Source organism: Excalfactoria chinensis, chromosome Z, assembly GCF_039878825.1.
Source record: "Excalfactoria chinensis isolate bCotChi1 chromosome Z, bCotChi1.hap2, whole genome shotgun sequence".
Taxonomy (NCBI): domain Eukaryota; kingdom Metazoa; phylum Chordata; class Aves; order Galliformes; family Phasianidae; genus Excalfactoria; species Excalfactoria chinensis.
Window position 1 is genome coordinate 22,115,664 of NC_092857.1, and position 9,327 is coordinate 22,124,990.

Here is a 9,327-nt window from a genome sequence, read left to right on the forward strand (position 1 = left end):
TTCCCATAGCAGTCCACAGCTTCCTTTGTTCTGCTGTTGGAATACATTCTTATCATGATCAGTATTATTTTTTCAGACATACTGTTGTCATTGCTTAAGGTCTCAGGTGAGTTCTGAACCTTATTGTGTGGAACTCCACTCAAAACCAAGAATAACTACTTCCCAGTGTTAACCAGCATGTTTTTAGCATTGACAGCATGGGATAGAAGAGCACGGAGCATTCTACCCTCTCCAGTCCCTGTGGTCTGTTTTCTTGGAAAACCAGAAGATGCTGTAGATTCCTATTTGTTTCTTAACAAAACAGAGGGATGTAGTTTCTTTGGTATCTACCAAAGTATAGTTTAACTCTGTTACAAGCAATGATCATGCAGGGTCAACATGGGTGGTGAACGTTTGTTGCTGCATTTCATACCCCTTACATTCTAAACATGAGACAAAGCCCCAGTGCCCATTTTTAGTACAGAACAAACATGTAAAGCAGACAAATGTCCTACAGAGCTGGACTTTGGAGATTGTTTGGGACTCAGGCCAGCACTGAAACATAATCACTGCGACTGAGGTTGCAGAAAATTGCAGCTGCTCTGATAGGAAGTACTTGCCTCTCTCTATCTCACAGTCTCCATAGAGAATTTCCTTAATTAAAATAAGGAAAAAGAAGATTTGTTCTATTTTTCCATGCAGGCCATTATGTTATCTGCCCTGCTGATGATTTGTGTGCTAGTAAGGTTCCTACCCTTTATTCAGATGCATGGCCAGGTCTCCAGCAACTGCACAAGGATGCATAACAAAAAAGGGGAAAGAGTCTTTCCCTTGATGCAGCCACCACCTAAAACAATGCTTGAAGGAGAAAAGCTATTCAACAAGCCCTAGCATCCATTCATATTGCATAGGGCTTGTTGTGCTGCAGTCTCTAATCCCTCCATTAATTAATGGTGAAAATACATATAACTAGGAAAACAGCAAACATAAGCGGGGAATTAATTTATTTTTCATAAATAGGGAATGCCTCATCAGTGGAAAAGCAAAGGCTTGAAGTGTCTCTTCATGTTCCAATTTTTGTTCTGAAGATGCCTGTTTGGTTGCTTTCTCATCTCTTCTATTTAAACCAAACAACAACCAATTTATTATGACATAAAAAAAAAATAAAAATTGTGGCTAAGAGAGAAAGTACTTTTGAGAGAGATTCAAGTTCAACAGCCGGAAATGAGGGGGGAAAGGAACTGGGACTACACCAGTCTAATTGATTTTGTTATAGAACAAATGTTGCTGAAGCCAAAGAGCAGCAAAATACACTCACCTTTATTGTAAGCGTTTGAAGCTGTGCTAAATGGAAGGGAAAAAAATCTGCTCTTTGCTCATGGCACAGGGCATTTATTAGAAAATAAAAATAATTAGTTGTAGAAACAACAATTGAATTGTGCAAAGTGTTTTGCCTGGATTCCAGGAATGGCGGATTTAATGAGGCCCTGCACTTCACAAACACTAAAGCAGTTCTTAAATGGCTTTTAATAGGATATTTTCACTCTCTTTCTGCTCTTTGTTCACAAACGCATGGGTCCCCCAGAGTGCACACGTTTAATTTAAGCAAGTTTTCACAAATTCATCTCCTATACCTCATGAGTACGCTACTAAACATGCATCTCCCAATCAAATCCTCACATAAAAAAAGAAAATCTGTAGCCTTCAAATCAAATCAGAAGCCTATTTTCTACTTGTGCTCTGCATTATAAAAAAGGATTTTAATTAGTCAAGATACACTGTTCCCATTGCCCATGAAATGCAACGAGAATTTTAATTTCTCAGCCACACCTAATAGTAATTAACTAGTGGGAAACAATGTTTAACAAGTCACTGTTGACTGGAGTTGGGAATATGACCTGCCACCATAAAGTAACTACCTGATAGGCTCTATACTTTGGGTTGTAAGAGTAATGTTTTAATTTTAAAAGCATCTCCCTTGACAAAGAGGGACAAATGCAGCTGCTACTGGATCTTGTCTCTTTGGAGATACCCTGAATCACGGGGAATTATTTTGGAATTCTTTTTTTTTTTTTTTTCTGCTTCCCTTTTCTTGAAGGACAACTTGGCAGACCTGAAGCACAGAAGGATGGTCACCTCAGGAGGTATCCAAAAAATGAAATATGCCATTAGAAGAAGTGCTGTTGTAATCGCACTAATGCTAGACTAATGACCTTTAATGCTTCGGGTCTTCTTGACTTTATATACATAAGCAAGAATGAACAAAGAATAACCTCTGTTACATTTCAGCCTCTCAATTTCTGGCACAGAAAGCATTAAGAATTTTGTTTTGTTTTGTTTTAATACCTAAAAATACAGTCAACAAAGGGCAGTTCATGCCAGGGTGTGGTTTTGTCTTTTTTACGTTTTGTTCTACAACTTTATTGATTGATTTGGTCTACCTAGAAAAAGAGATGAGTATAAAATGACATAAATAATAATAACAATAATTTCATCATCATTTCATAATAATGACATAAAAATAATATGGGTTATTCTGAAATCTAAATGTTACCATACGTTTTAGATTCTTTCAATAAAAACATGTCAATTTGCGTATGTGTTTGAATTAGCTTTCTTTTGTGGCCAGTTTTAGGATGCTTTATTCTTCCAGTACCTTTTTTGTCTTCTACTGTTTGAATAGCAGAATGCATCCTTCCTTCCAGCTGTCTTCTACCCGCTTGCTTCAATATTGTTTTGGTGTTTTTTTCTCACCTCTTCCTCTCTAGTGTGCTTCTGCTTGGTAGAGCATCAGAAAGCAAACCCAGGAGAACACGAGGCATCACCTCGTGTAGGGGAGAGATGCTCTGAACTTTGTGGACCTTTTTAGTCATTCTCACAGTGAAACCAACACTATAAACTGCAGAAGGAAGAACTTCCAACACTGGGTTTTCCAGCAGGTAATCTGTTACGGCCCAAGCAGGAAATAAAGATTTAATAATAAATAAATAAATATCAATTATTTCTACATTTAGTCTCCATATTATCTTGGACATTGACTGATGATATAAAAGTTGTACAAACATCTACACCCAAATCATTATGGAGAGCACTACTATATAAGTGATGTATCTGAGCAATAGATGGAACAAACGTATGAAAATCCAGCTCAAGTGCTACATTCACTTACATTTGGCTGTCATGAAAACCTGTGTAAAAGGCTGTTTAGTCACTAAAAGGGAAGTGAAACAAAAGGAAAGGGCGTTCTCTTATTTTAGAGCCAGTCCATGAAACAGTTACATACTTCGGTAGAATGTCTAATGGAAGTTCTTTGGGGTCCTGGTACAATTTTGTATGTGATGTGTCATTGATAGCAAGAATTTTGTGTCATTGATAGCAATAATCCTATAGGAAAAAAATAAATAAACATTGAGTATCTAGCCAAAAAAGCACGTACACATGTTGCAAGAGTAAATAAACCATGAGAATGGTGTTGCTATTCTAATGGAGAAGGGAGATTAAGAGCCTCATTTCAATTGCTGGGAAAAATCATTGTGTTACTTTTGTTTCTCATCCGGTCTAAATCCAGATCAACTGATCAAATGTCAGTCAGGATAGCGGATGTCTTGTTCACTTACTCACCTAGAATCCTAGAAGGGGGAAAACACATAACTGGTTCCCTAACAAAATAATACCTCTACTTTTATTACTGAAGCCATGAACGAAATCTGAATGCTCCATTACTCAATGCTAAATAAATATTTGTTGCTCGCCAAACATCATTTACAGTGAAAATAAGTTAGGAGTTGAGGTTTGGGTTTAAACATGTTTAAAGTATGTCAGAAACACATCCAGTTTAAATGCAGGTGTATTTTTAACATCATTTGGAGACCAGAAAGCTGCATAGCAAATGACCGAGAAAACAACAGGATAAACAGCTGCCAAAACTTGTTGCCCATTATGACATCAATATTCCAATGTAGTAATAAGATCTGGAATTAAAATTGTCTGCTTTCATTGTAGATCTGGAAGTAACTGGAAGGTCTGTAACACCATGTTGTCTCTCTCTCCAGAGCAGCGCACACAATACTCAGAGTAGATACGGAGGAGGAAAAAATCATATCTGTCATATACATTGTATGTTGTTCTTACCATATATGGTTCATAATTATCATGACATTATAAAAGAGAGAAACTGAGCTAACAAAGGCTCCTTATGTGGAGAATAAATGTATAACTTTTTAATTATTCTTCAGAGGAAAAAGCCACAATTTTATATATAAGGACCTAAAGGTTTTGTACTGTGGTGGGTTTTTTTTTCTTTTCTTTTCTTTTTTTTTTTTCTTTTTCTTTTTTCTTTTTTTCTTTTCTTTTTTAATTCTATGCATATAATGCATATTCCACCTTCTATCTGGTAATGTACTAAACCTTAAGATGAACATACTGTATATGTTTTATGACATGGACTTAGGGTCCAGGTGAAAACTTTGAGATTTACATTTCTATCCTGCATTGACCTTTTGGCTTCACTCCTTAATTAAGCAAGGCATGGTAAAGAAAGAGATTATTATGAGGTGGCTGGGTCCCCAGGGTGTTATGAGGTACCAGACACAGTTAAGCTATCTCAAGACAACCATGTTCTCGAGAGTTACTTTATTGCTATTATAAAAAATCTTTATTATGGGGAAAAATATGTATTTTTATGCTAGAAGAAGATGAAGATGACAGTTTAGGATGTTGAACGGTACTTTCAGCTGAGCTTTGTGCCCGCAGAGACTGTAAAACATCAAAGACTGGGCGGCCTTTGATTGGCTCCTTCAGATCCTAAAGGGGTAGATTAATCTTTGTAAAATTCATAGTTGGAACATTGTACCATTAACTGGCACTTTCAAGTTATCAAGATACTTTATGAAACTGAAAAAGTCCTATTACACTTGCTAAAAAGGCAACTTTGGGGGTGTGGCTCTCATGAAACCATTTCATCTCTGGAGCATTAGATACTTTCCAATGTGCCCCATGCTTGATAAAGCCCCATGATGTAGCTCTTCATCTTACAACCTCTATCAATTTCTTCTCTGTTAATTATATCCTGTCTAAGAACCCAATCATACAGCATGCTGAGCTTCCTCAATTTTCTCTCTTTCTTAGATGGAATTGAGAGCATATTTAAGCCCTTATGGGACCAGGCCTTAACTCCTCATTTTTTAAGTCTAACTTCTGTTTTTCAAGCATGATATCTTCTTTTTAACCTCCGTGATAAATATGTGATGGACGCATAGAAGGTGGTACCTTCTTGGTATCTGAGGGGAGTGAAAATAGAATGTTCTTGCTAGTTTAAAGCCTTCTGCAGTGTCCCTGAGGTCAAAGCATTTGTGTATCTATTCCCCTCACTGCTGCTCAAAACCAGTCAGAAACATGCATATATTTTCTGAGTTTAAAAAATGTAGCCCAACTTTAAAGAGCTGTTCCAGCAATGCACTGATTATTTTAATGGACTTAGACACTTGAGGTGCTGCTTGTAGTAAAACAGTATGTGTGCCCTGTGGACCAAAGAAAGATATGGAACAGACATATGTCTTTAAGACTAGATATGTACTACGTGACAACACATTGATTTATGCTCACCACTGTTCTGAGGCCGGCTTAGAGATATTTGATTTACAATGGATAGATTGCCTCCTGTTAAATAAAGTCCTGGGTCATTGTTCATAAGCCTGAACTACATACAGCAATCTCACCGCATTGCTAAAATATTACAGTGGAGTTCATAGCGCCTTATTAAGCTCTATAGTTCAAAGATTAATAGCTGAAAGGAGAAAAACCTTTGTGCAAACATCTAACAAGCTTCTTAAGCCAATGACAATCAGGCTGGAAATGTAGTCGAGGACTCTCTGTCAAGAAGCTGGAATAAAAGTGGCACAACTTGGTCAGAAAGAGCTCAGGCTGCCACAGCCCCCATACCCAGAGGGATAACGCCTTAGCCTTCATGGGGAAGGGTAGGTCTTCCTCCAGACAACGGTCCCATTTGCCAGGCATCCCTGACAGACACTGAGGGTCCTGAGGAGGAAGAATGCAGCCAGGATCCACCCTAGGTGTGAGGTTGTGATGTTTTGGAGGCTGCAGGACGCGCCGGCCCCTCCCAGGGGAGCCCGGCTGGCAGCCGGCAGGTGGCGCTGCTCCCCTCCTCCAGCCGCGCAGCGCCGCGCTGCGGGAAGCGCCATCTTTGGGACGAGACATAAAACCGAGGCCTTGACCAGTTGCAGTTATTAAGGGTCCCATTGCACTTTCCACAAGATTAACTGTGTTAACCTCAGTGTCCTGGCTGATTGCATTCTGTCTTCCTAAATTCCCTCTGTAGTTTCCACTGGACAAGTTAATCTGCACTTCCTGTTTTAGGCGGCTGTGCAACCGTGTAGTGTTGGGTCCAACAGTTGCTGCTTCATCCTGGGTACCCATGCCTCCGTGTGCAGGCGGGGAATAGGGTATGGCTGCACGAGAGCCTCGTGGAGGGTTGAGGAGACCAGCATGGCTTTACCCAGTGTTTCCAACCACATGGCAGAGCACAGAGGAGGAACGCGCTCTTCACAGTACGCTGGGGATTGTCATTCCGCAATGATGCGTCATGGCAGTCTTGCCAAGACATGTGGCCCCACCTGCCTTAAGGCCTGTCCCCTTAAGGGATAGATCTTAAGGCAGATGGCTGGTGACTGAGGCTGGCCACCCCCTGCAGCCCATTCACTTGACCCAATCCAGCCTACGTTTTCAATTACGTACTAGAGAGACAGAGTGAAAGCATGCTGTGGTTTTGTCACGTTTCTAGCTAAGTCCCAAACGGTGATTTTAAATTGGGGCCCAATTCCAAAACTCCCTTCTCCTCCTATGAGGATCCCTTCCTGAGGCTGGTGAGAGTGAAGCAGGTGATGTCAGGGTTGCTCTTAGGCACACTGCATGGATCAGCATGGGTAGCATGTGGTTCCTACCTGTGTCTTGGTTTTGAGGTTTGGCAGCTGCACTTGAGTGTGGGAAATTACATTTTTTCTACCTTTAATTCTTCCTGCTGTTTCAGTTGGATACTTCCTTTGTCACTTCATATCCCAAACTATTGTGTTTTATTGCTGGAAAATGTGTGTTTCATTTCAGTGACTGGGGATTACACACACATGCCATTGAGTGTAATGCAAGGATGTTATGTGAATGTAAGGAATTATTATTTTTTCTGCTTACCTAGAAAAAATAAAAGTGGTTATTAACATCTTAATAACTAGATGGGGAGTAATATTAGTATTTGAACTCCAAGAGGAGCCTGAAATATAGTATGGAAATAATGTGGTGGGGTGATCAGGTATTTAAAATGAGCCAGGTGTCAAGGTAGGAAACCTGTAATTATTGTGGAATAAAAGCAAGTTGCTAAAAAATAAAGTGCATTCAGTTGTCTAGTTTATACTACATGGCATTTCCACTGGAGATTGTAATTCCTTTTTCTATGTTCCATTCCCCTCATAGAGAGTGTCCCCTTGGGAAGCGGGGCCCAAGAGCCCTTTCTAGGATGGGACAGGATATTACAGCTTGGTTTGTGCACCAGCATCCTTAATATTTCCTTCCTTTCAGAAGCAAATAGAGCGTACCCTTATCTGAATGCTAATTTCCTAGTTAAAACCCTCCCTTGCTGACAAGGGACTGAAAGAGTTTTAAATCACAGATGTAGAGTATCAAATGCAATAATGCTCTTGCAATAGTGCATTGAAGCCTCAATTAATTAACCCTTGGGCTAAGTAGGCAGGTACATGGTGGTGGCCACAGGCGGTGGATGGATGAGATTTAAATGGGCATCTCATTTCCTCAGCACGGAACATGCCGTTTGGTTCAGAAAGGAGTCATTTTACACACTCGCCTCATTTACGCTCAGCTTTAATCCCTTTAATTCCACCTGAGATCCAAGTAAGAATGGGAAAAGAGAGTGAGGTGCAAAAGGCTACAGACCCAGGCTTTGTTTACATATCCTTCCCTAGGGAACCCCCAGCAGAGCCAGGGCTTCTGGCCTTTTCATCGTGCTGCGGGCATCCAAAGCAGTTGTCATATGGAAATAGTTAAACAGAGATTATAGGGAGCTCTTCACGGCAATCCACCCCATTTAGAGCTTGGGAAGAAAGGGGCAGGGAGAGGAGGCTGAGAAAAGGGACTGCGCTTTGCCCCACTGGCTGTGGGGTGCATCAGGGCACAGTGACTGCGGCCAATTTGCAGAGGCTGCAGTGTGTGGACCTCCTGTGACACCATGACAACAGCTGCTGCTTTCCCCTCAGTGTCCCATCTGGGCGCGTGTTCGTGTGTGAGGTAAATCATGTTCCGTGGGTGATGTAAGCCTCTGACATCCCTCTGTCTGGCTGTTACGTATGAAATACGAACACTTCCCTGCCATGTCTCACGGGTAGTGGACTGACGCCACAGAAAGCAAAACATTCCCCAGTGTTTCCTCTGATTCACTTACAAGCTTCTGATCAGCCTGTGCTTCTCTTCTGTGTTTGCTTTCCGTGGCTCTCTTGATACAGTGATCTGCAGGCAGGAACTTGTGCCAAAATTTTAAGCGAATGTTGCAGAATATTTATGAATAATGAATTTTGAATTCATTAGTTATTGCACAGGAAATCTGATATCTCAGCATCGTGCTGCTTCAATCAAGGATATGCAAACGTGTGACTACGTAACCAGTTAACCCTAGTAGGATTTAAAAGATCAGGTGCTTGCAACAAACTTCATCCAAACAAGACTGAGAATAGTTCATGGGAATTATTCAGTGAGTGGCTGAGAATAATGAATCCAATAAAAACAAGAAAAATAAAGAAAAAATAAAGAAAAAAAAAGAAAGAAAAAGAAAAAGGAAATCAGTATCTCTTCCTTACCAGCCACTGAGAATAAAAATGCAAAATATGTCATGTTGTTCATTATAGTTACATTTTGTTCCCTGCTCTGCTAGAACAACTTAGTGCTCCTTACCCACCTTAGAGGGACAGTCTTATTTGTAGGATGCAGCTGGCACACTTGCACGAGACACTCCACGCTGGTGCTCATACCACGTGTGGTGCTGCTGCAAAGGTAAATCTAGACCACTTCAGTGTGGCTGCATGGACAGGACATGGGTGTTCCTCTGGACGTTTCTCCATGCCAGCCCAGTTTGTTCACAGCTGGAAGCCACCACAGCCATATCCACCCACAGCAGGGGAACAAGCTGCCAGCAGCTGAGGCCAAGCACGCTCATTGCACCTATGGGCCAGTGCCATTTTGTGCATTGGGCAGTCAGACATCGCCCAGTCAGCACTGTGAGGTGATGCGTGGCTGGGATGGGGGCCTGGGGGGGTTGCTGAGGCCTCTGAG